At 40.1% G+C, this 27,888-nt stretch overlaps 1 protein-coding gene and 1 long non-coding RNA gene across 2 annotated transcripts in view; one reads left to right on the forward strand and one right to left on the reverse strand.

The window, feature by feature from the left end:
- The window catches only part of LOC121911458 (pro-neuregulin-3, membrane-bound isoform), a 383,988-nt gene that overhangs the window by 19,218 nt on the left and 336,882 nt on the right, over positions 1-27,888 (forward strand). The window lies entirely within an intron of this gene.
- Positions 11,190-27,308, reverse strand: LOC121911461. The gene is made up of 5 exons (XR_006099864.1): positions 27,153-27,308; positions 22,111-22,153; positions 21,895-21,976; positions 21,358-21,514; positions 11,190-12,029 (listed from the first exon to the last, which is right to left on the reverse strand). It is a non-coding gene; the product is annotated as an uncharacterized LOC121911461 (long non-coding RNA).

Below are 27,888 nucleotides of genomic sequence, written 5' to 3' on the forward strand. Positions count from 1 at the left end.
GCTCAGAAACCGGATGCAAAATATCACAAACAACTCTTCCACATGATGGCTGCCACATGATGCCTGCCAAAGTGTAACACATTATTACTGGACTGCTGTTGTCATAAAACAGCAAAGTGGACCACTTTTTGTTTGTTTTTGTTAATTTTATCTATGATTTCTGAATGACAGAGACACAGCTGTGGTCAGGTTTAGTTGTTAGTGGGTACATTAAACATTTGTCCTATGCATAGCCAGCTTTTTTTTTGTTTGCACACCTACACATCTGCAGCTAAACAAACACAACACTGGTAGTGAGCACATTGGCTAGTGGTCTAAGTACAATTTTCAGGTTTTCCTCACAGATTCAGCCATTACTGAACAATCACCTTGTAAAGTGGTTAGATACGGTCGCGCCATTTTCAGCAAAATCCCGTGTGCGTGTGTAACACAAACACGTAGGTATGCATTTCCATATCCGTCAAGAAAATGAAGACAGAGGACCGTGTAAGACTGTGTGACAGCGCTGGAGAGAGAGTGCAAGAAAGTGTTAATAAAAGGAAACAGTAGCAGCAGAGAGGCAACTAGACCGAAAGAAGTACATCAATCTATCCATTTTCTAGATCCAATTATCCTGTTCTGAGTTGCAGGGAGCTGTTTCATATCCCAGCATGCACCAGGTGAGAGGCAGGGCACATCCAAGGAAGCTCACCACGCCATCTCACATTTACACTTGCAGGCAATTTGGAGTTTTCAGTTCAGCTAACCTGCTCTACTACGCTACTACTCAGTATTACTCTGTGCATGACAACTGCAGAATGGATATTTTGATAACGGTGGTGTGGAGATGAGGCATCATTATGGGATAATGCTGGTTGATGCAAGTCGACAGAAAATCTGCTACATTGACTCTTCAGACTGCCACAGCCTGGCCACCAAACCTTGACTGCTTTGTCTCTTTGTATAGTGTGTGTGTGCTACAGACATGAAATTGTTGGCTGGTGTGTGTGCTGTCCAGGTTATGAGGCTGCAGTACAGCTGTATGAATAGGATTGGATGGTAGTGACCTAGTAGCTGATCAGCTGTTGTATGTTACAGTGAAGCATGAATGAAACAGTTGATGAATGCTTCAGTGCTCTGCCTCCAGTAATGCAATGCTTCATTGGTTAGCTGCTGTTCAACAAGTCCTTCAAATTAAATTACCACATATGTTGATGATGTAATGATAGTTTTGGAACTCAAATACCCTGATGAAGACCTTTATGGTTGAAACCGGTTGGTTTTTTTATTCGTAAGTAGCCATGTTGAATATAGGCTTTTTAACTTAATCCCAGAGTTTTTCCATTCCTGCTCCACGCATGAGTGCCTGAAGTTTGTTTTTTCCCTCTATAGTTTTGGAACTCTGTTCACCTGATCTGGAATACCTGATGATTAAATGTTGACCCTTCTATTTAGAAATGTATAGCTGTTGTTGTGACTGCTGTTTAAATCCCCCCACATGCAAAAGCTAACAATGTACTGAAAATACTCAGCAAGGCCATAAACAAAGAAGAATCAGCTCACCCTGAAGGTGCTTTTATTATCGTGGGTGATTTTAATCATCCCAAACTAAAGTCCTCCCAGAATATCATCGATACATGGACTGTCTGAAAAAAAAGTCTACAAAGCCGTCCTGCACCCTCCACCTTCGACAATCAGACCACATCTTTCTGTTCCTGCTGCCCACATACAGACAGCTGCTAGAACAAGTCAAACACACAGTCAGAACTGTGAAAGTATGGCCAGAGGGAGCTGTATCAGCGCTTCAGGATTGCTTTGAGCGGACAGACGAGAGCATATTCAAGGAAGCAGCCACCCAGTGGTCCCACACCAACTTAGAGGAGTACGCCTCATCAGTCACTGGCTTCATTGGTAAATGTGTTGATGATGATGTGACTGAGAAAGAGATAAAACCCTTGCCCCACCAGAAACCCTGGATGAATAGTGAGATCCACACCCTCATCTGAGTTCCAGACACTGCATTCAGAACTGGCAGCAGAGAGGAACTAAGAGCGACAAGAAACAGACAACAACTACAGACTACAGATTGAGGAGCACCTTAGCTATGCACACTATGAAGACAACAACCCAGAGCCTCTGCAGGGCCATGGCAGCCTGCAGTGACCAGGTGCTTACACTGTCCGCAGATGATGTGTGGAAGTTTCTAAAGAGGGTGAAGCAAACCTGCTGGACCTGATGGAATCCTTGGCCGTGCTCTCAGAGCGTGTGCCCAACAGCTAGCTGAGGTGTTTGCCAACATCTTCAACATGTCCCTGGCCCAGGCTACTGTCCCCACCTGCTTCAATACCACCACAATAATACCTGTGCTGAAGAAAGCTGCCATCACATACCTGTTTGACTGCTGCACAGGACAGACAATCGTAATGTTAGCACTCAGAAAATCTGCCTGCGCGCACACCTCACTAATGACATTGCTCGGAAACTAATGTTTTGTCTTTCACAAACAATTCGTTCAAAAGAATGAATCTTTTGGGTGAAAGAACTGAAATGAATCACTTCCTGAAATGATCGGTTCATTTCTCAGTTCAGTTGAGCTCTCAGTCAGTGGCGAGAGAACGTACTGGAATACACTCACTCATAAAGTGGGTGATTCAAGTCATTTGTTTGCAGGGATACATTCACCCACCGAGAGAGTGATTCAAGCTCGCAGGAGGAGTGGGGTGTGTTCAAGATAGCGCGTGTACAGCTGATTCGGGTTGCTAACATTTAGCTGCAGTGATTCAACAACATTGGTTTTGGACTGCAATCCAGATAAAACATTAACTAGATTGATATTATATGCATAGGCTAACATAATGTTACTGCACACACACACACACACACACACACACACACATAACTTTACTGTTTTGAAAAGAGGACAGCTATAAGGACACACACTGAACAGAGTGTGTGTGTGTTTGTGTGTGTGTGTGTCGCTGCTAGTGCTGACCCAAATGCTTCAAGAGGCTCTCTGCTGTGTGTGTGCGTTTGTGGTGGAGTGTCAGTATATAGCCGTAGCCCTGTTGTTTATTAGCCGAACGACGTCACTCATCAGCCCTGAATATCTTATTGAGCTTGGAATAAATCAGTTAGTGATTGGCAGGTCGTGTGTTATTTTGCCCCTCCTTCACAAACGACTGTTCCCTTTTCACTAGTTAGCGAAATGAAGTGAACGTTGGGCTGTGTTTCAGTTCAGTGAGTGGGACCGCACAGTCGGAGCTCCAGTCAAGCACTGCACAACTCGGTGAACAAATCTTTTTAATGAACGGATTCTAATGATTCAGTACACCAAAAAGAGCTGCTTTTCTTGTCACTATCAGAAACCTGTGTGTGTGTATAGGCTACAGATAAAAATGGGATGTCTAAGGTGCAGAGAGCTGCATCCTGTTGAAAATTTGAAGCAACCAATTAGAGAGCAGCCTCAGGTGGGTGACCCGCTTGCCAAAAGATGAAGGACCTAAGTACACACTCATTTGGCCGGCGCCTCTCACACAGGAAGTGTTTTCACACAGAAATTAACCAAATACAATTTGAAAACAGATGTTTAATAAATGCTGGCATGGCTACAAAACACAGAGTAAGAGTAAACAATTTTATTTCATAGTTATTTCATAATATATAATTAATTTATGTTTAACATGTTTTAATAGCCTTTCTTCTCTGGATAATTGGAACGGGGGCGGCTCCGGCACCCTGCATTAACAGGCCGCCACTGTGTACACATCATCTGAACTGCACCACTGCTCTGGGGCATAATTACTCCGGCCGCTCAGCATCACTCAAAACTATATGTCATTTTTGGGCGGCTGACATTATGACCTTTTGTGTCGTTTTTTTCTTGGGAATTATTATTATGGTTGTCTGTGTTTTTACTGTTATATAAAAAAATGTTACTGTTTTTATTCTGTTTGAAGCCAATTGTGGCATCTAGTTCAGAGTTGCTTCATTCTTGCGGAGATGAACACGTCATGAGCTGTCAACACCGCGACTTGTCAGCAGTGACTGATGTCGAACGCCCTCTCTCTCTCTCTCTCACTCTCTCTCTCTCTATTCTGTTCTCTCTGTTTCACAAATCACAAACACACGCTAACTGCAACACATGCAAACCACTTGTACACATACAATACACTCTCTCACACACACACACACACATACACACACACATGTACACACATGTACACACCCCCTCCCACGCGCAGACAGCTGGGGCGTCAGTCTCCTGGCTCAGTGCCCTGAGAGGAACACGGAGGAAGATGGACAGGCAGGAGCTGTCAGCGAGGACGCAGGGACACGCAGTCGGCTTCTCACTTCAAATAATGAACCACATGTGAAGCGTCAACTCAGCTCCAATTAGACTGGATGATAATTATCTCAGCACTGGTTGGGCTAGAGAGGATGTCGAGTTAAGTGAAGGGGCAAAGATTGCTTGCGTGAAGCCAAGTAGAGTTTAGTTAACACTTTCAATCCTACTTTTTTTTTTTTCAAAACTGATATTTTCATCCCTCTTGTCCCCGATATATCCACAATCCGGGATATTTATCATTTAAATACCTTTTAATACCTTTTTATTGATATTACTGAGATTAGATTAACTCAAATTTTACTCTGTACAGGAAAGCTTTTATGTTGATAGCATCAAATGCCTTCTTGGAAGGAAAAAAACCTGTTTTAACAGGAAATTATTCATTTTACATTTGTAGAATCAGCAAGCAAAGTTGTAGTTATGTTGAGCAGTGCAAATGATCGGTGACTAAAAAAAGATACATCAAAGTTTCCAGATTTCAAGAGAGTGAGCTGAGTATATCTTTTGAGATTTAGGGGGCATCTAGGTGCAACACAAAATGAGTCCCTTATGTGTATCTGCGCTGATGTGACACTAAATTCTACAAGTTTTTTTTTCTAATGTGTCACTTCTGCTCTGTCCTACTTTCGGGAAAACCAGTGTCACTTTTAATCATTAATTATTCATTTGACTGTGGAAACAAAACTGTTATGGCAGGTTAGAGGAAAACATCTCGGGTGATAGAATGGATTTGGTATCATACGGAAAACCTTCTAAAAATGGTTATTCTAATTATTTAAACAATAAAGACTCAATATGGTTTAGCTCAATGCTCTACTGTCTTTAGTTTCTTCCTGCCTCAGCCAGTCTTTCTCTCTGTGTGTCGGAAACGTGTGAGGGAGGGAGGTTCAACTGAACCATGAATGACCTACATGAGTGACAGCTCTGCTTTCTGTCCGTCTCGTTCCCATTAGCACTCTGTTTGGCATTTGGCAGCCCGCCTCGTGTAGTACTACTACATGTGTACGCTCTTTATATATTATATATTATCTATATAGTACATAGAGTACATTTACTCACCTTTTAACTTCTACACTGACGCCACAACATTCATAATTAATACCTACTTCTCTATAGCGTGACACAATAGGTCTATATGTCCATGTCAACGCTCTGGAACAGGAAGTACACACTGAGGATGTTCTGTGCGGTTATGCTTGAGTAGAGAACATACATGATAACCCTCCCGGTCATTTGTAAAGACGTTCACTCTGTACACTGACATTTTGCACCATTAAAGGGATTTCAGTGTTTTCAGTGGGGAATTGATATCAGAGCTTTGACCTGTGGCCCAGATGATTATAATATTTCTCTCATAGGGATGAATCAGAAATCTGCCCGAGTGACTATATGTGCTTTTTTACTATGTACATTTTTAATCGTTTTATGTCTGAAGAAGAGAAAAATGTGTTTAGCAAGAATTTCTTCTGTTTGTTATCTAAATGTCATTTGACTTTTATTGTGAAATCCAGTTTACAAAAAAGCATATGTAAGCAAGTCTTCATAAACCACATATGCCTATATTTGGAAAATATGAGATTACAGTAAATTGATTTTTACATATGTGATGTCTTACATTTCATATGAAATGTCCATATCCACATAAGATAAATATGTTCTTGTTTGGTTTTTTTGTAAGATGCTCTTGCTGTGTGTCCCACCTTTCACAAAAATTCACTGTTACTGTAAGAATCTATATTATCGCCTGTTATGTTTCAGTTTTTATCCACATTTTCCATATGTTTAGTCTCTGAATCCAGTGAAACCAGTTGAAGTCATAATGTTTTGAATCGCATGTGTATATGAAGGATTTGTTCATGTTTGTATGTAAGCCAGTAATTTTTGCATCTCATCCCAAATAAGCTGTGTGTGAAGCAAATGAAATGTCATCCGGTTTGAATGTCGGAGTGATCAGGTTTGGTCGAGTATTACCACCGGTTCATTTACACAGACATCACACTGCGCGGAGAGACCATTAACCTCCTGAACAGGGCTTCAATGGGATTAATGTGACTCCACTACTGACCCTTTTCTCTCTCTGCCTCTCTCTCTCTCTCTCTCTCTCTCTCTGTCTCTCTCTCTCGCCCCTCCTCCTTCTTGCTCTTAGCAACAACAAAACTCACCCTTAAGCCTCCCTCGCGGTTGTTCAAATCACGAGAAGTTACGACACATTACAGATGTTCGCTCCCCGTCACAAAAGGCTTTCGTCAGAAACGCTCTGGACCTCAATCTGCTTTATCTACGTACATCTTGCGTCATTACTTTTATATGCTTTTTTTAAGAGCTCTAGTGCCTGTAGATCACACAAGACGGCACTTTAAAGAAATATTCATAACATAAGAGCCCAGTTTAATATTGAAGTGTTGCGGTTTTTGTTTTGATTGACTCCACTGAACCTCTTCTTCTCCATCACACACACTTTGCAACCACTGTGGTTTCACTTTAGCTCGTCATCATCTGTCGACACTCCGCATTGCTCAGTGAGCTATTAATGTAAAAGGGTAAAGGCTTCTTATATACAAATAAAAGGTTATCCTGTTTAAATGGTACCCCTATACCAACTCTATACATACAGTAAATTGTGATTCAGGTAAAGTAATTGCTGTCAATTCTGTAATTCTCGGTGAAATGTCAAAGGTACAGTGTAATTTTGCTCCTTGTTACTCTCACAAATGGATTGTTGCCATTTCATCACAGCTATGTGTGCAATTTGAGACAGCTGGCTTATTGCATGGATGGGAGACTCAGAATCAAACAAACCTGATTGTTACTGTTCAGTGTAATGACTTTAATTGCCTTCCATCCTGACGCAAATGGGCAAATTGAATGCAGCGGCGTCGCCTTTATGAGAATGTCGAGGAGCGTTCGCATGTGATAATGCGTTCTCTTTTTTCCTGTCTATAAAACCATTTAAGATTTATATATGAAACAAAACGTGTAATATTCAAAACCATAACATTAAAGACACAAAGTTAACTGTGACGTAAATATTAATTATGAAGCCTCCGCACCGACAATAAACTGCGAGTATGACATGAAACATTGCAACTGTCTCATTCATGCTCCAGATTCATAGGCTCATTCATTAGCCGTTGGCTAACTATTAGATAACTAGCAATGTTCAATCATATGCATGATGGTGTACGAGGCTGCCGTTATAAAATGACACTTAGATTGGCGGTTTGGCTCTGGTCATGTGATGCTCCGGGACAAATCTGAGAAAGCTTCACACAGCTCACAACCCTCCTGGCAGAGTCTGAGATACACAACATTTCATGAGCATGAACGCATATTAACAAAAAGAAAATTCAAAATCGACAAAAAGCTGATTGCTAACCGGAGGAGGAGGCTGCGGAGGTGAAAGGAGTTCAATTGTGAAGCAGAGAGGGCAGAACTCAGCGTTGTTGTATGCAGACTGAATAAGCATCAAATATTTATTATAGAGTGCCTACTGTGAGAGGTAGGAGGTGGACAAGGTACAATTTACCTTAGCAAAATAACATTGCAACGTATATGCTTATGAGATCTTTATAAGTAGAGCACAATAGATGGATTTGCAAGCAAAAAAAAATCCGTGTCAGTGTCCAGTGAACAGTGAACAGTCACTTATGTGCGTCAAGATGTCATACGTTTGTAGAATATACAGCTGGGTCGAATCTATAATGACTGCTGTATGGAAATCTAACTTTTCATTTACTTCCTTCCTTCCTTCCTTCTGTCCTTGCTGTCACTCCCTCCTTCATTTCCATCCTGCCTCCTTCTCTCCTCTGCCATTAGAAATAAGGGCAAAAGCCATCTTGCTTCTGGAACTTTCTCTCACACTCATTAGAGTGCCAGATACCCTCCGGCAACCAACATCCAAACACACATTAACCTTTACAGAATGCCCCCCCCCCCCCCTCCTCCCCTCATTCTCCTCCCGCCCTCTCCTCTCTTTCTCTTTCTTGCTGAGACTTTAATTTGCTGGATCACCCCCCCCCCCCCCCCCCTCTCCAGTCACTCCTTCACATCCTATTTGGCACCAGATAGAATCATTTGGGGGATTTTGGGCAGCAGCTGTGTTGATGTATGGCTTGCATGCGAGGTCTGGTCCAGCTGTGACAGTTATTGCTCCTTTGCGACCGAGCGGGAAAGAGAAATACGTCGCGTTGAAACCTCTGTGGCTCTACATTAATAAATAATAAGGTTATTGTGATTGATGGAGATATGCAGGTGTGTGTATAAGAGTGCGGCTGTGGGGTTTTCTTTATGTGAAAGCTTAAAGAAAGAGGAAGTTAAAGGTAAAGGTGTCAATCTGTGCGCCGTGTCCTACTTCAGTAACTCGACTAATGTTTGCTCTCCGTTTCCATCCTCTCAATTTTTTGGGCTACAGATTGTGAGGCATGTGGACTAGCCCTCTATGAGACAGCTAATATTTGTCTTTGATCCCTGCTGGATCTGTTGGCACCTTATTGGTTGTGTGTTTAAGCGCTGCTGTTTTAATTAGACCATTTCAACTCAGTCCAGCTCCATTCACTACATTTATTAACAGCAGTAAACAACACAGATCTCCTTTACAGGTGTGTCCAATGCATAGAAATCATGTCAAATAATGCAACACAGGCATTTCTGTAGGCTTCTTAGTTTATTGTTTTGAAAGCTTTTTGCAAAACTGGATGCCCCTCAGCAAGGAATCTACTGTTTTTAAGCCCCAGGCAGGTTATAAGCAGCACTATAATGAACCCTGGAGAAGTCATGATACTGTGACAGCCAGGAAGAGAGGCACATTGAAATTAAGTCTTTGAACTTTCTAAGGGTTACAAGATGAATTAATTATATACATATCTCGCTGTCTTCCTAACTCTGTGTTGTAAAAAAAAAAAAAGAGTCTCAGAGAGTGTCTTACCTGCAGCCTGCAGGCTGTACAAGCAAAGTCTGTTAAACAACAGAGGAACAAGTCAGTCTCACTTACAAGTACAGTTGACTCAATTAACGCAATCAGGTTGCTGGCAATGATGCATAAATTGAGGCAGTGTAGTTAAGAAGTTAAGTTTCCGCCTTTACAGGTGTCCTTGTCCTTATTCTTTGTCCTTGCGCTTACTTATAGGTCTATGATCATTTCTTGTGCCAATCATAATAAGAGCTAAGCTCCACCTGGAAGAGATGAATGCTCCTCTTTTTCAAAGTCAGTGTTTATACCAGTTGAACGAGACCCGGGCCCGGCACCACAAGGCGCTTTAAGTGGGCTTAGCCCCCTCGGTTGTATTTTTTGCCCTCTCTGTTTAAGCTGAGGAAAGGTGAGAAAGAATTTCGCTGGTTTATTTTGTAAGAATTCTGCTTGTTTGACATGTCGAATAATTACTTTGCCGGTATAATTTTAGGCAATGTCCACAGTACCAAAATGGAGCAAAGGAGATCAATAGACAGACAGAAGACATCACTTAGTTCAGTTTCTTAGCCTGCTTGCTTTTCATGGTTGTAAACACAATGTTCCCTCCCCCCCCATTGTAGCAGAGACAGTCTGCAGACAGAAGGGAAACGACAGGGAAGTGAAGGGACAGTCAATGAGAGAGAGAGAGCAGCTGTCTCTACGTGCCTTGTCCCGCTGATTTTAACAGAGAATTGTTCATAAATTCAAAAAAAACATAGTTAGCACTTTGCTAATGCTACATTCTTATGTGAGTACTCTGATAAACAAAGTGTTGTTGTTATTTAGCCTTCCTGAGGCTATTTCACGGTTAAATCAATTAATTTTATTTTATGAAAAAAAAAAACTGCCCCCTCACAATTTTTAACAGCCCCCCCTCAGTCATTTCATCCTGGCGCAATAACAACCTGCCTCAATAAATCCTTTAAATATATGTCAGAAGCAATTTAGTAAAGGACTTTCACTGTCTAAAATACTAGTACAACCTATTTACAAGAGTTGTCCACTTGCCTGAAGGAATTAGGATTTAATTATAAGAACAGGTCGTATGCGTGCTAGCTGACTTTAAATTTGAGAGCGAAGAATGTGAAGGGTGTTTGTACTTTGGAGGTGATTTCCCTTCATATCTGGCTAACGCGCCGCTGTGTGTACCTGTCACCGTGAGCTGCTGCGTTTCTTCAGGTGCTGTCGTTGCTGGATGTTTGGCAAATATTTCAACCGGCATCACACTTATAGACTCTGTCTGACTGTTTGTTTCTCTCTCTACCGAACCCTTTGGATTCTATTGGCTGTTTTTGTTTAGCTTTCACTTCCTGTGCTTATGTGCTTATGTTTGATCTGGAGCACTATTGTTATTTTGAGGCAAAGTGATGCTTCTCAGGTGTGCCGTCATTTGGCACATGGAAGGCAGTATACATGTCATTTATGTCCACATGTTATCCATACACTCATACAGATAGAGGAACATCTTCACGGTTTATTCTTGACTTTGGAAATTGCAGCTGTTGCTGTTCTGGAGCTTTCTATCAAATCACATGATCTCCTTCTGTAGATACAGTTTGCCCAATTGTCATAGATTTCTAAGCACTTCAAGGACTCCTCGTGTTAGCTTCAAAGTATCCTGGAAACAACAGTTCCAACAACAGATCCCTTTAGCATTTGTTCTGGGGATTTCGATCATACCACATGATCTTCATCACCAGAAGGAACAAATATTTATGGATTTTGTCTATTCCTATGTCACCCCTTTCCCTTCCCTTCTTATATCTATATGAGATTTAAGTGTTTTAAGTTTTGGCAATACATTCGCTGGGTGATGTAAACAGGAATGCTTCAGACTTTATTTTAGCTTAGTTTGTGCTTTATTTGTTGACTTAAGCTACATTTTGATGAATCTGCATCATGAAACATCATGCTGTATTAGCCACTACCTGTTTTCACTATAACCATAAATGTACAGATAACAACAGGATCAGCAGCAGAAGAAAACAGTTTCTGAGAAGGTCTGTTAATGGATTTATGGACGTTTCTGGTTTGAGTTTATGACACTGAGAAAAAGGGCTGATTTTAATCCAAAATGTGCCAATTAGGGTTGACTGCCTGTCTCTTTGTCTGCCTCTGCCTCTTTTTGCTAGTTGTTGTTTTTTTTTTGTCTTGCTCTTTAATTTCTTTCTTTTCCTCTCCTCATCTTTTCTGCGTCTTCGTCATTGACACCACCCATCATCCCATATTCATTTTTCTCTTTGCCTGTTGCTGGGGGAGATGAAGCTGTCACACAAGGCTCTAATGACATAAAATCCACCAGACTTGCTGTCTTGCTCCCCCCCTCTCTCTCTCCTCTCATCTCTCCATTCCTGTCTGCTCTCTCCTCTGTCTGGTTGCTCTGACCCCCACCTGGGCGTGGCAGGTTTCTGCCTCCATCCTGTCCTCACTGGTGAGTGTTTTGGTGGAGTGGCAGTGAGAGGACCAGGGGGCCAAGGAGTGATGGATGGCTGTTCCTCCGGCCCTCTCCTTTCCATTCCCCCGACCGCTCTCCTCTCATTGCCTTCCCGGGGCTCGGCTTTGCTGGTAATGGCTTGAAACATGATATGAGTCTAACCCGGTGTTTGCCGAGGGAGAAGAAAGGAGTCCCCTAGCCAGCCAGAGTAAAGCTTCAATATGACAGGCTAAAGCAGAGAGGGCTTCTGCAGTGAGCGGCGCACTGATTTACAATGTGGAGGGTCAGTAGAGGCGGGAGGAGACAGTGCACCAAGAATCAGGCTGAGAGAGAGAGAAAAAAAGGAAGATTCAAGAGAGGAAAAATGAATTAAACATCTTTGAAATATGCGCCGTCACCCGCTTTCCCGTCTTTATTTATTTATTTTAGAGTTTTACATCAAGAGTCAATGTACTGTATACAAGGAAAACATTATTTATACTCTACAGCCCTACAATTACAAGCTGCTTCTCTGCGTTGACTCAACAAAGTACATCCACAGTATAGCATCTGCTGGAATATACCCAGTCGGTTGTCAATGGGGCTTTTAGCAGTCATACAATAACCATGTAACCTCGCTAGCCAACAACTGTACAAGAGAAGAAATCGAGGTGAATGAACTGTGTGAGTAACCTGTCTGACCATGGTCATTTGAAGATTTGTGCACTGAAGTTTTTCATTGTTAACTTTGTCAGACTTACGTAGCATTTGTGTTCACCGGTGGGTGGTTAAAAGGGACATATCATGTACATTTCCAGGTCTACATTTATATTCTGGAGCTTTGCTTGAATATCTCGGCATGATTTACAGTTCAAAAAACTGTAAATCGTATACTGACTATTTATGCAGCTCCTCAGTTCAGCCTTGGTCTGAAGGTCCTACACTGCCCCTCAATGAGCCCACTCTGTTCGGATTGGTTAGCTTCCAAAAGCTTCCAAAATATGCGTCACAGTTGACATCCGGTTGCTTGGGAGGCTTCATCAACAAACCTTGAAACCAACTAGAGTTGTAGTATTTTGCTTTTCCTTGAAATGTCAACTTCTCAAGTTCTTCTCATGTTCGAGCCAAAATATGAGAGTGGACGATGCAAACAACACATGGAAAAACCTTAGCAACAATCTTAGCAAACAAGGCTAGGGAACGGATGGCCATTTATGGGAATGTGAGACAATCTGATGTCAGCTCATTAGCAAAGTGGTAAAAACCAGGTTGAAGCTCTGGCTTTTGACCTGCAACCTCAGGGTTTTGTAACTTTGACCATAGACATCTGTCATCATAAAAATATATAAATAATATATGGCCCTATTAATCATGTCTTCAGTTCTTTTTTTGCTATTTTCAATGACATACATTGTGTAAACCAAAGTATAAAGGTTATATACAGCAATAATGCTGTATAATTCTGTGTGTTTAGAAAGTAGGATAGAATTATGTTTTGAAAATGAAATGACAAGCTGTAGAGGTAACAGCCTGTAGAGCCAGCAGACCACAGTCTGAAGGTATGGGGGAAAATCTTTCTTTGTAGCACTCCAATTAGAAGCAGCTACATGGCCACAAGAAGCCAAACTACATCTTGCAGTCTTGGATTTTTCTCGGAGAATCTAATGAGCATCCACTGAGCTCACCCATGGTACACCTGCACAGGTGTTTTCGATTATTTGGGCTGATTGGACCTCTTCTCAGGACTGTGTGGGCATGTTCACATGATTGACATCTACCTGACTCTCTTGTTAACTTATTTGCACCTGTTCAGGTGGGACAAATGTATTATTCAGTAAGTGCAGGTTTGTGATCTAATGTTATTGCCAGCATAGCCCTGCTCACCTTCAACCAAAGAAGATATCATTAGTCTGAATAACAGAAATCACCTGTGTGGGGGTGCAAACAGGTATGTGTTGAACAAAAATGATGCAATATTTTAAATCTGTGAACAACTAGTAGATGTTCTGGATATATTATAGAACATGATTCTGCAATCGCATGGCCTATTTCTTTTTAACGAATTCAGGAATTGATTTTTAGACTTTTCAGAGCAACCTCCATATGTGTCCAATTTGAAAATCAGAAGGACAAGACAGTGGCAGCCCAGTATGTGGTGGTTTGTCCAGTCGAGTGTCAGGAGGATTCTTGTTGTTGTATTGAGTGAGGGAGAGCACTGTCAGTTCTGTGCACATATTATGCAACCTACTTCGAGCAATTTTTCCAAGCAATTGCCAAACAAAATGAGCCATGCCAGACCACAACAGAGGCCAAAATGTGTTATCTGGCAGTTTTGATCTGGTGTTTTCGGAAAGGGAAAGCCAAGTGAGGCCGTAAAAATCCACATGATCATGAGACGAATTCGTCTTGAACAAGGAGAGTTTTGGTAAATAATAGTAATTTTTTTGTCATTTGAGTTTAACTAGTGCTTTCCACTGTTTTCAGGCTTATTAAACTACAACAACAACAAATTAGATGATCAGTTATTTAAGTCACTTAAAAAGCAACAATGCCAAATTTTGAATGGCTCCACTGATGAATTTGTGGTTGGACAAAAGTGGCACTGTTCTTGGATATTTCAATGACTAAACAATGAAGCAAACATATAAAATCAAATCAATAGTATTCAATTCTTGACACTACAGGTCTTTGATCAGCACTGGTTATACTGGCTTACAGTATATACAGTATTTACACAGTGGAGCAAAATGAAATACTTCAGTCAGCTCAGGACATGAAAGTCTAATCCTTCAAAAATCGTATAATGAACATAAGTCTTCCTGTTTCCTTTGCTGTGTTACATGTTGCTTCCTCCTTGATATCTGTCCCCTTGCTCTGTCAGAGTAGTTGGAGGCACTCAACGACAGTTTGCTGCTGGCAGAGACCGCCGGTGGATGCAAATGAATAAACAAATGAGTGGAAGGTTTGTTAAGGAGGTTTGAGAAGAGCGGGCAGACAAATGGAGCTGAAGGGGGCTCAGTTGGAGAGTGTCTGTCTGAACAACAGAAAGCCGACAAAGAGAAGTAAATTGGTGACTGAACAGCCCCAAACAAATACAACAGCATCTCTCTCACACAGATGGTCATGCTGTAACTGTGTGTTTGTATGTCTGAGTGTGTGTGTGTGCAGTCACATGTGCGCCTCTTATGATGATGCTATTGTGTAAATGACTGTATGTTATTGTATGGGTGTTTAACCTCACTGTGTGATGCCATCACTGCCTGTTTGTACATAGTAAACCCCACCTGAAGTGTATGGCTATATAAAGTGACTGGATAGCATGATAGTCAACAAATTAAACACATCAAAATCATTCCTGGGATTCCTCTATGCTACTTTAACAGGCCTACAGTAATGGCAGACAGTGACCTCATTTAGGATCCTAGTGGCCTGAGGGTAGAAGCTCATCCTGAGCCTCTCAGTGCTGGCCTGGTGTATCCAGTACCTTCTTCCCGAATGCAGCAGGAGAAAAGGCCATTATCTGAGCGGTTGGGATCCTTAATGAGTTTTCTAACCTTATTCTTGCAACACCTGGTGTAAATATCCTGTAGGTAGGGTAGAGTACCGCCTATTGTATGTTCAGCTGAATTAATCACTCTTTGCAGGGCCTTTCGGTCCTGCTCGGTGCTGTTTCAGTACCAGGCAGTGATGTTCCCTGTCAGGATGCTCTCTAGGGTGCAGGGGTACGATTTCATCAGTATTTGAGGGGATACCCAGAATTTCCTCAAGCGTCTGAGGTGAAACAGTATCTGCTTTGCCTTTCTCACCACCGAGTCAGTATGCAGCCCCCAGGTCAGGTCCTCGGTGATGTGGACACCAAGGTACTTGAAGCTGTCCACCCTCTCCACCGAGCACCCATTGATATTAAAGGGGGGCGTAGTTTGTTCCCTACTTCTTCCCAAAGTCCACTATCTGATGTTCAGAGGTAGGATACTGTCCTCAAACCAGTGGGTCAGGTCCTTTCCTTCCTTCAGGTAGGCCTTTTCATTGCTATCTGTGATCAAATCCACTACAGCTGTGTTGTCAGGAAATTTGACAATGGTGTTGGAGTCAAAAGTGGATACACAGTCGTGTGTGTTTACAGGGAGTACAGCAGGGGATCAAAATACAGCCCTGAGGTAGTTTTGGGTACAGTTGCTTCTGTTGTTTTACACATAAAATCCACCACAGACTCAGTGAATCTATTTATGTCATCTTTGATGTCAACGGTGATGTCCTGAAACTTGCTCCAGACTTGTCATGTAATGTAGACGGCGGCAGCCTCTGATTGGCCTGACTGTTTCCTTGCATCACTGGCAAATGGCAAATGTAAGTGATATCAAATGTGATTATGGGTCATTGTTTGTTTTGTTTTTTTTTACCAATTTTTCAGAAGACGTTTTCAGATTGTCACCTGGATTTTATATTCCCATGTACCCAAACAGTTTGATTCCTCTTGAAGTAAACTTGATCCTCTTGCAGTGTTGACAGTTATTGACACAATGACACAAAATGCTTTTGGTAATAGAATAGTAGGAGAAAAACAGGTACTATTGTTTTAAGCTAGTTTTAAAATCAGATTTTTGCTAAGATTATTTTGTTACTGATTTTTTTTGTTTTTTAATCTGGAGAATGAAAATAATTTGTCATGAAGAATTCCCCTGTGTACATTTGATATATTTATCTATGCTATGGGGACTCTAATATTCCATACTTATCCTGTATTATCTTACAGATCATTCATGATGCTTCAATATTGATTTCTAAAGCAGTTTCTAAGGCCTTGCACTCATCACTTGAATTATACATGACTTATATCATCACATCCCATCTCTGTCTAAATCCACACACTGTAAGCTGCATCTCCCGTACCTCTACGCTACTAATCCATATTAGCAAACCATCAATGTTGGATGTCAGATCATATGCTGATCTGATCCATCTTACCTGATCACAAGCATCTGTTTTCAGCATATTGCACTGATATGGGAGGATGTACAGTTATGCTTGGTAATGCTCTGTACTGTACTTCAGCTAAAGCGCATACATTAAGATATGAATTAAAAATTACGCATGTGTTTTTAGTCCTTTCCACTTCTACATCGTGATGTTGCTTTTGTGGTCATGCATGTACAGCTGCACAGATGAAGATGCATACATGCATACACACACACTCTCCCCACATGAACACATGTTTGTGTGACACGAGCTAGAAGCTTTTGCCTAGTGTCATTTGAATCGGCAGTAAGAGGCTTAACATGAGCGGCCACTTGCCTCAGCAGAGCTCGGTCCGATCAGACTGAACAGAGGTCCCTACTAGAGCACATCTGTTCCTCTCTTGCTCCTCCCCTCCCCCCACACATCTGCACTGTGCTCCTTTGGGGGCACACACACACACACACATTGTATGCTCTGAAATTGTTGATAGTGGACATCAGTGAAATCCACTGTTAACAAAGCTCCACCCACAGGTTTGTACCTCATAGCCCACCCACAAATTGTTCAAGCGTTTACACTTTGACATCTGGAATAAATCCAACAACTCAAGTGAAGCCATACCTTATAAAAAGCCACTGTGCAGATTTTTTTTTTCATGTGCTTATATCATCTGCCATTTTTTTCTGATGGCCTGCATTTTTTTTTTTTTCTAGAAAAATGAGACAGTTCTGGTGAAAATGAGTACAGTCTAATGTCAGTGTTCCCACGCGGATCTACTGGGTGTAGGGATGTGCATTACTGTCTGCATCAGTGACAGTGTTTTGATATCACTAACATTTGCCAAAATCAGATTTAAAAAAAAAAAATCCTAAACATAGAGTCTCTAAGAACAAATTTGATGAAAAATGCTTTGAAACTGCTGGACAACGGACAATAGCTGCTAATTCTTTCCACACCAGCTGTGCTGCAGCTGCATTGTTGCAGCTATGAATAGCAGAGGTCACAAACAGCTGCCATTAACCAGTATTCAGTCATCACCAGTTCAATGTTGTGTAGTTGTTGTCTAGATTAATAATGGGCCTTTATGACACTTTTGGGAACCTAAGAATCTCTTTAGAAACTCATGAAGTTTACCTGTATTTGAACTGGAGAAACCTGAGTCTAAATTTAGTTCCTGCTCTTTAAAAGTCACTAGATGGTTCTGTGTTAATATGTCGTCAAACATAATTTTTTAACCTTGTCTTGGTCTGAATGCACAACAGGGACTTTTAAGGTTTCAATTTCTTCTTGGCATTACCACCTTAACATTGAGCAAGACCTTTTGTGTGTTGTATTGTTTTTGCCCACATTAATGGCAAAAACCTGTTTTTTTCCCAAAGGCATCGATCTCTTCGCAGCCGCTGGTGACACAAGCCTGCATCAGACCAAATAGGACAATACACACACACACACACACACACACACACACACATGCACACACACACACAGAGTGAACATACGGCTCCAGATAAGATGTAGTGATTGCATGGGCCAGAGGGCAACAGTATATAGACATCAGAGTAACATACAACAGTGCCGTGAGATGGAACAATGAACAATCCCACATGACACAGTCTAATGGATGTGTGTACAGTTCACCTACTGTAAGTTTACTCTTATCGTCTCTCTTCTTATTCTATCTCCCCTCCTCCCATCCTCTAGCCAACTCCACTAACCTTTTCATTCTTTTCCTCCTTACCTGCTGCAAACCATCTTAGAAAGACTGAGAAATAGACAAAACTAATAAATTAACTTCATTATAAAATCACTGACATGGTGATGTGCAGTTGCAGAAATGTTCATGTTTCTCATACTTTTTCACAGTTTATCTCATGTCCTCCATACATCCCTCTTTTTAGCGACCATTTTTAAAAAAAAATTAATTTTCTGACTTGTGGATTGTGGACTGTCATCGCCATCCTTTGGATCCTCAGCCTCTTCAGCCAAATGAAAATAATCCAAGAGGGACGGGAACTTAATGAAATTTCTCCTTTGATAAGATATAAATCTAAAAGCTTATACTTTTTCATAATCCTTAGTGAGGTCTATCAGATGTTGTGCTGTTTTTTTACTATTTTGTTGCTTGCTTACTTCACATACGCAACCTAAAATACATAATGAGGAGAAAATTCTTCTGTATATGAGAAAAAAAGTAAAACATAGTAGATTGTAGCATCTGTCAGAAATATAAGAAACAAAATACAAACATAAAAAAGTAAAATAAAAATAAAAAAGTTTGGATTTAAAGTAACATTACTGAAATGAAAGAAGGTCGACACGGGGTGAAAAATGAAAGCAAAGGGAATATGAGAGTGTGAGACTGGAAAGTTTGTTTATTCATGTCTATTGGGCCCAAAGGGCAACTAACTCTTGAAAAATATTGATTACTGCTGTCTCATCTATGAGCAGCCGATGGAAGAGTAAACTTTGAATGGTAACAGAAACGAACATGTGAATGTACGGTTGATGTATGTATTTATCGAGATAATTTATTGATCAAAACGCATGTTAAAGCTGAACTATCAGATCTTTCCCCAGTAGTCATTGATACCACTAATGTAGTTGTACTAAACTACACACATTCTTCCCAGTGTTTACCACTTCAAATCAAAGAAAACCCGAAGGATCAACGTGGATCCACTGTAACGTTTCTCTGAACGGAGTGATTACTTGCTTCTTATGAGACAATTTGTATTTTTCCTTTAAGTATCAGTTTGTCACTCCCTGTACATGCAGATCTACAGGGTCTTAGTTAGCCAGGACAGAATATATGCAGCCCTTTTTTGTGTTTTAGGTTGAGAAAACTGGTGTTTTTCTTGCATCTTTTAACAACTGGGTGCTGCCTGTCCATTAATTTGTTAGTGCTCACTATTTTTTCTCATGCACAGCAGGGGAAATGTGGTAAATATATATTTTAATCAAATAAGAATAACAACTTTAGGGCTTTTAGGCCTTTTTAGGACACACAGAACAGATCAAATTAAACTCATAATATAGAACTAAATACAATAAAACAGCTGTAGACTACTTTGCTCTATACTGGTATATTCTAACTGTAAGTCAGTGACTCATAGATGTTTATTTTTTTAATTTTCTTTTTTCCCCCAATTGTTTAATTACATCCATTGTATTGCAATGGCATACATACAAAGAAACATCACCTGTTTTGGATTTTATCACTCAGTTGATTATCAGTGGCTATCAGCTACACCTACTAGCAGGTGCAAATCAAGCCATTGGAATGGGTCCAAGGAACCTACCAGTAGGTAATATGCCACTACATTATGTTACGCTACAAAATAATGATGTTTTATGACGTGACGACGCTGTGGTTAAGGACTGGTTGGGTTTGGGCACAAAAACCACTTGGTCAGGGTTATGGAAAGATCATGGTTTTAGTTAAAATGATCGCTTGAAATGTAGTTAAATGTGGCAACCATTGGTTAGGATGCAGTAAAACGGCAGTAAAATGAGGTTCAAATGTCCTGATGGAGGCGAACAGTGCTCTCAAACTGTCGTCTCTTTCTTGCCAACTTGCAGGTTTCCAGCTAACTATCTAGCCATCAATTTTTGATTATTATTGAATAAATAATAATCAAAAAATGGGCAACATATTACTTCACCACAAGAAAGATCCTTATGTAAGGAGGCCCTATTACCTGGCGTGCACCACCACTGTGCTTTAGCATCATGGGATCAGAAAGAAAAGGTAGAGCTTTAAGTCAAATTAAATTAACTTTAAGTAAAAGTAAAAATAAGAAATAAATGAGGATACAGGAGACAAAAAGAGGAAATACTCCCAAACCAAATAAGGCCTCACAATAACAAAAAGTAAAATAACATAGTCCCAGTCCAGCGTAACAACAGACCAACCTGTAATTGAGTCCAGTGATACAACACCAGAGTTAGCATTGCATCAGTTAGCATCAGTGATTCTCAATTGCACAACAGCACCGTACAACACTTTGGTGTTACCAGTTGGCATTTTCACAGCATCTCTTCAGTCTCTGCAGTCATGCATTAAGTCTCTCTGCATGAGCAACTATTACTTCATTTCAGTTTTGTTTTTTTCTACACCGCCTCATAAGCTAGTGCAGATGATTTGCATTTGCTTACATGTGTGCATGTTTACACAGTATAACTATCTGCATGACTAGATATTATTAGAGCTAAGGGAGCAAACTGTGTTTTTTTGTAATTTGGGTGAAGTGACCGTTTAATGTGGATTTAATTTCAGTGGCTCCACAGTCCAACAGCTGACTGTGGGTATCTTAACAATTGTCTGCTATTGAGATTGATAGTAAAATGGACGACTGAGCGGCAGTGAAGCATGCCAGGTGTGGGTTCATCAATCAAATCAAAGAGTGTTAAGAGACATGTCTCATGAGCCAAATGGCTGGTTTTGTTGATGATGTCAAAAGACCGTTTTAAAGTTTCATCAGTCACACCACTGCGTGTCAATCATATCATCCACAGCTCTTATATTTACAGCCACAGGGTGTGAATGTATGCTTGCTTGTAGCTGCGTGTGTGCCCCACATAGCTGGGTCTGAGTGTGTGTGTGTGCACATGATAGTGAGTCTTTTGATGTATTTAGACACAGTTTGTTCTTGCAGGACAATTTATCATGTCTCCTGGCTCCAAGGGTGAGGAAACACAACATACAAATCTACCCACCTCCCTGCAGGATACAGCAGCGGGCTAACTGTCCAAATATCCAGGATTTATGGGGTGTAAAACATCTTGCGGGCTCCACAGTGCATCACTTTAGCAGGTTTGGGCAGAGAAGTTACAAGAAATGCAATAGTGGCATTTCTTGTTCACATCTTTGGCGCTGGAAGGAGATGAACCAGAGAAACAATTCATAAACTACAAGAAGTGAAGTAAAAGCCAAGTAAAAGCCCAGGATTCCCACACAGGTGTTTCTAGTTATTGATTTGGCTAGGTTGAATTTGTGCAGAGCTATGCTCAGATTCTGCTGAAGCTACTAAACTCCATAAAGAGTACTTACTGTAAAGGTACCCTGAACACTGTTGGTGCTATGGAGCAAAATTTTGTTGAGCCAGTCCCCTTTTTTAAGTATTATTTTTCTGCTAGCATGCATATTAGGTAATGTACCAAGAACCATAACAACTCAGCAGCAAAAAACAAGAAAGAAGGTCACCGCTGAGCAATTGATTGATTCAACGACAAAACCGCTGCCTCATATACCACCTGCACTCCATTTAAGTGGGTTCCTTCTCCCTCGCTGGGATGTAACAAGCGTCATGCCAGCATGTCAAATGTCACGCAGCCACTGTTAAAAGATAAGGCTTTGTAAATGTTATAATAAGGAAATGCATTCAACACCTTAAGGATACGCACCAGAGCTCTGTCACAAATCCATACAACATACTCATTCTAAGCAGATTTAGATTTTCTTTCCCCTACCTCTCTGGTTTGTTTCTGATCTGTTGTGACACTCGGATTTCTCCTGTGGAGATAAATACAAAGCAGAAAATAATCATAGAGGTGTCTGTGGTCCCAGCAAATAGAAATCCTGAGTCGTGACAAAAGGTCTAATTAGCCAAAAGTGAAAACACCTGTGAGGGTTTACCACAGATGGTTATATTCATATACAATATGTTCCAAGAAACTGAGGATCGCAGGTACTTTTATTACTTTTAACATCGTAATTACCTTTTGTATCCGCATTTCTTTTGTGTAACTTTTAAAGAAATAACCAAAAGCAGGTGAAGAGGCAAAGAAAAACAAGATAAAAAAAGAGATGAATGTTACCCCATGTGTAAAAGACAAGGTACACAATCACTTTAGATTTTATTCCAGCTCAAGAAATTGATCACTGAACAAACTGTGGTTATATCTTGGATTTTTATTTTCCTGTCATGATGAAATATTGACTTTTTTGTGTTTGTTTGTTTCCATCCTGTGTTTGTATCCACCTTCCTGATATAATATGCTGCGTAATACTGTACACAGATTCATCAATACTGTAGGTGTGGAGCTCATGAGAGAGCACACACACACACAAACACACACACACTTCTACACACTTTCAAAATGACAATAACACCCTGTTATGACTATAATTATCCGTCCTGTGCTTTTGCAGAATAGTATATTATCTCAAAAGCCAAATGATATGGTTCACTCTCTCTAAAAGCTCTCTGATTGTGCTCCTTTCTTTATTTCCTTTCCTTTTGTTCAGTTTTCAAACAATAGGCTAACCTTATGAAATTGGCAACATCACCAAATAGCACCTATTGACTTTAAATGCCATGTCCCCCCCCCCCCCCCCCCCCCCCCCCCCCACCCCCTTTTTTAACACAATCCTGTTAAAAACCCTCATTTTGTAAAATTCAATTTCAATAGTTGAATAGATTTCTGCTCATGTTCTGTCCCTGAAATAACATTTCAACAACAAGACTATGACTTGGCTAATTAGACACACAGTTCCCATGAATGTGGGAGAACGTTGTCGTTGTCATGATAAACAAATTCCATAATTGTGAGAAGTTGTTATTATTATACCAGTACAAGATATATGCAGATCACAGATGGTCCAGAGCTTCATACTTATGGATGAACTTCATAGACAACACAATGATTTCTAAGTGTCTTTGGGATGATCTTTGGGGTGATTTCATAGAAATATAGCTAATTTTAAAAAAAAACAAGAAGACATGAAGGAATTCTTGTAATGTTATCGGGAAAAAATAGAGTTGGAGAACTTTACTTTTACTCCTGAGTCAGCCCGCTCTGGGGTTTTTCCAGTGTCGTGACAGTGTCAACCACAGAGCCAGTCACTCTCCTCCACTGTGGTCGTCTTAACTACATTAGCCGAAGCAAGTATAACCACAGAACTCAGAACTGCAGTCGTCCTCGTTGCTGCGGGACATGTCAACGTTCATCAGAGAGTCTGGAAGACAGTGGAGGTCAGAAAAGACAGACAGAGAGAGAAAGACTGGATCACCTGACTACCTGTATGTGTTATCAGTTGCTTCGTTATGAGCGAGTATATCCAGTGTACCTGCAGTGATTAGTAATCAATATGCAAGAAGTGTTCAGTCTGTTACAGGATGGAAGCATTTCCAAAAATGCCTCCATACTGAATTCCTGTCCATTTTTATGTCATGTATTGTCTGGAGTTCTGTTATTCTCTCCATCTATCAACAGTTCTATTTATTTATTTTCCACTTATTGTCTATCATTCCATCAGTTGTTCTATTGTTTTTACATTTTATCTACAGTTCTGTTTGTTCTAACCATCTGTTGTTCCATCAACCATTCTATTGTTCTATCATTCCACCTCGCTATCGTACTGTTGATAGTTCTATCACTCAATTCTCCTTCTATTGTTCTTTTATTGTTCTATGGTTGTTTCTATTCTTGTTGTTGTTTATTTTTCTTTCTCCTGTTCTGTCATTTGGTTGTTTCATTCTATCACTCATTCTATCCATCCTTCCATCGTTCTATCTTTCATTTTATTGTTCTATCCTTTTGGCGTCTAGACCTGCTCTATGGGAAAAGTGCCCCGAGGTAACATCTGTTATGATTTGGCGTTATATAAATAAAATTTGACTTGACTTGACTAATGTTCTTTCATTCTATCTGATTATCTTTCATCTATTATCTATCTATCTATCTATCATTCTATCATTCTTTTGTTTCTATCCATTGTTCTCTCCATCTTTATATTACGGAGCCCCCCCGGTGGTCAGGCACAGTTTGGTAGACATGGGTACAGATTATGAATCCGAAAGCACAGATTTCTAAACCAAGAGTAAAGATTAACACATAGATCTTTTTTTTTCTCAGTGGACCCCAGGGGTTCTCCATATTAAATTGTTCTATTATTGTTTTTATTGTTCTATCTCTTGTTATATTGTTCTATTTTTCTATCTATTCCATTGTTCTGTGGGGTTTTTTTCTATCCATCCATTCATATTTTACATCCTGTCACCTCAACCACATTAACCATGCCGTGTTGTTTTATTCGTACATGCATGTTAAGCTTTCTTTATGGTCAGATCCTCGTATCTAGCGTTAGTCTTTTTAAGAAAAAAAAACAAAATCAGGGCAGAGAGAAACACACACCCCTGCATTCCTTACAACGCCTGAAGACGAGCTGATCCCTAGCTTCCACTCGATATTTTGCGAGCTATTCTTTCACTCGCTGCCATCAATTCAAAAGTGTGTGAGTACATGTGTGTGTGACTAATGCATCCTCATACTTGGCAAAGGCCTCGCCGAGAGCACAACAACCCACAGAGATTTTAGAGAAAGACATAAAAAGAACTCTCCATGCTCCCGACTGTATTGGAGCTCCTTCTGAGGGTGTGAGACACCGCCAAGAGGTAAGAAGTACCATCAATAGTCGGAGAGTGTTAACCAGGGGGTGCTAGGCAGGCAGGAAGAAAGCTTCTGTTTACTGGTAGTGAGCGAGAGCTGAGCAAGAGTGAACGACTATTGTAATGTTTTTTTTGGGGGGGGGGTTTGCTATTTTTGATTTCTGTTTTATTTTAATCTATTTATTTTGGAGGCAATTATATAAGTAACATTATAGAATTGTAAGGTGAAAAAGAAAACTACAGCCACAAGCATACCAGTAGTAATAGTAAAAAGATGTAAAAGAAAATGTTTTAGAGTTCAGCATTTGGTGTTAGTGGTGCTTTTATTTTGGTTTTTAGAGTTTGTTGCTTAATGGTTTTGTTCAAAAGTTATCTTTAGCATCTGATAATGCAGTTGCTAGTCTTGGTACTGTAAACTGAACAATACCACGACTGAGTTGAACTCCTCTTTCACTGTGAGAAACTTTTTGAGTTATTTTCCCTCATCTTCAGCCATAAAGATGATTTTTTTTTTCTAAAGAATCAGTTCAGATATTCTTTTTTATTTCTTCCCTGTCAATGAGAAGAAATAATCCGTTGTTATCATGAATTACAGCATCTTGGGAAAAAATGTGTAGGAAGAAGTCATTTCACAATTGACCTCAAGATATAAAAGTGACCTCAAGATAATTTTTTTGTAGTTTTTTTCTTTAGTAGTAGTAGAATATCTACACACCAGAATAATAGCTGTCTTCCTTTATCCTACTGAAGCTGGCAATGTATAGATATGACCAGCTCTTCATCAGGAAAACATATTAATATAACATTTTATGGCTCAATTAAGAACAAAATGACTTAAACTCATTTTTTTGGTAGGTTGACATAGTTTCAGCAAAAGTAGCATTTAACAATCAAAGGAATTTGTAATTGCAGTGTTATTAGGTTGGGTTGCACTATATTACAGATGTTCCCATTATTTTGTCCATCCCCCCCTGTACATAACGCAATAGTTGAGAATGAGTGCATTTGAGGATGAGCTTCGTGGCATGTTTTGACAGTGCATTAGTGTCTTAATACTTATTTGATGTTTACAGACTTTGCCTGGTATGATGGATTTTCCCAAAATGCCAAACTCTGTTCTCATCTCCTGCTTTTGGCAGACGAAAGCAAACCTTCAAAGGAGTTGAAAGATTTCACTGACTGACTGGCCTCGAGGTGGAACACAGTCGAGAAGAACTGAACGGTGGAGACATACTTAGATATGCCAGCAGTATAACTTTTCCTCTCTGTCTGATACATTTTATATTATCTGTAGGATTTGGGGGAATGGAGAAAGAAATAAAAGATATGTTTTCACTCTTGTTTTATAATATACAGCACGAAACTTAAGCAAATAACAGAAGTATTTCAGCACTGCAATTAATTTAATGTTATATTTGTGACTCAGTTCTGCACTAAAACCTAAAAACACTTTGGAAAAGTACACATCAAAACTAGGGATGAAGGGAAATGATTGCCCGGCTCTCAGTCTGTTTAGTCCATTAGTCTATAACTCTGTCTTTGGTTTTTACTGGAAAGGCACCACTATGCTAATGCACACGATTTGCACGCAAGCTCCATGATTTACATTATTTAAATACAGTGTTTTTCTATAACTTATTTAATAGGAGGAATCCTTACATCGTCTGATCATCATTTCCATTTGAATCCTTTACCTATATGTCTGATATTCCAGTATAAAGTGTCAGTGTGCTGGTTGGGAGAGTCACTGGCATATTTCACTTAAGTATATGAGGCACAATAGAAATAAAAGGTGTGAAACAGGTACAAGAGGTCTGGAGGTGAGAGTGACCAACCAACACTGATTACCAAAACATAGGGAATAAATACCCATTATATCAAATCTACAATAAAAATACCATGTGAACTACTTTTGTATCCATTGTTCCCAATGAAAATAAAAGTAAAATTGTAATTGAAAGTATTTTATTCAAAATGTTCACCCTGTCCCATATAAAAGTCAATGGAAAATGGACTATTTACCCATTTCCTTAAATGAAAAGCAACCAAATTTATACAGTAAATTAACAATGTTAGAGAAAACTGCACGTCTGTCAGTTGCTTTATTTAGTTTGAACATACCTGAAGCACTATAGTAACAGAGACATTCTCCTCAAGAACTTTATTTCTGGACATGCCGCTATGGGAAACCTGAGAATAAGAGAGAGAGAGAGAATGAGAAAGTAAAAGAGAAAAAAACTGAGTGGTTGTGATGGATGAAATGAGCGACTGATGCAGAGAGACAGAGTGTGATAGTGTGACAAAACGACAAGAAGAAACAGTCTGTTTCAGAACAAATAGATATCGTCTGGGGGGAAAAGGTATAAACATTAAACTTAAAGGTTTGAAGAAAGCAATCTGAGGGCGTTGTGATGGATACCATGTCAGTGAAAGGTGAAACAAGTCCTTCAGTCTATCAAAATTCCTACAGTGTCCATCTAATAAACATAATAAAGTACATAGAGGAAAAATCTAGCTAGCGTACACTGAGAATTAGGAGATTAAAAAAAAAGATAAAAGCCGCACAAAAATGTAAATAGCCTCATTCAAACCAATGTTAATGACCATTGATTTACCCGCATTTTATCCATTAATAAACTCAAACCCTTTATGCATGTGAGTGTGTTCGTAGGTGTCTGCACAAGCGTGCATCCATTTCACTGTATGTTCTAGAAAGACAGAGTGTTTTCACCACTCTCTAATTGAAAGAAAAATGGTAATGGAAGCACTTAGGAGAACTGAGTGGAGTGGGGTCTGTCCACAAAGAATGACTGCGGTGTGAGAGCACTGGCACAAGTGGTAAATGTCATGTCGATGG

This window comes from Thunnus maccoyii, chromosome 14 (genome assembly GCF_910596095.1).
Source record: "Thunnus maccoyii chromosome 14, fThuMac1.1, whole genome shotgun sequence".
Taxonomy (NCBI): domain Eukaryota; kingdom Metazoa; phylum Chordata; class Actinopteri; order Scombriformes; family Scombridae; genus Thunnus; species Thunnus maccoyii.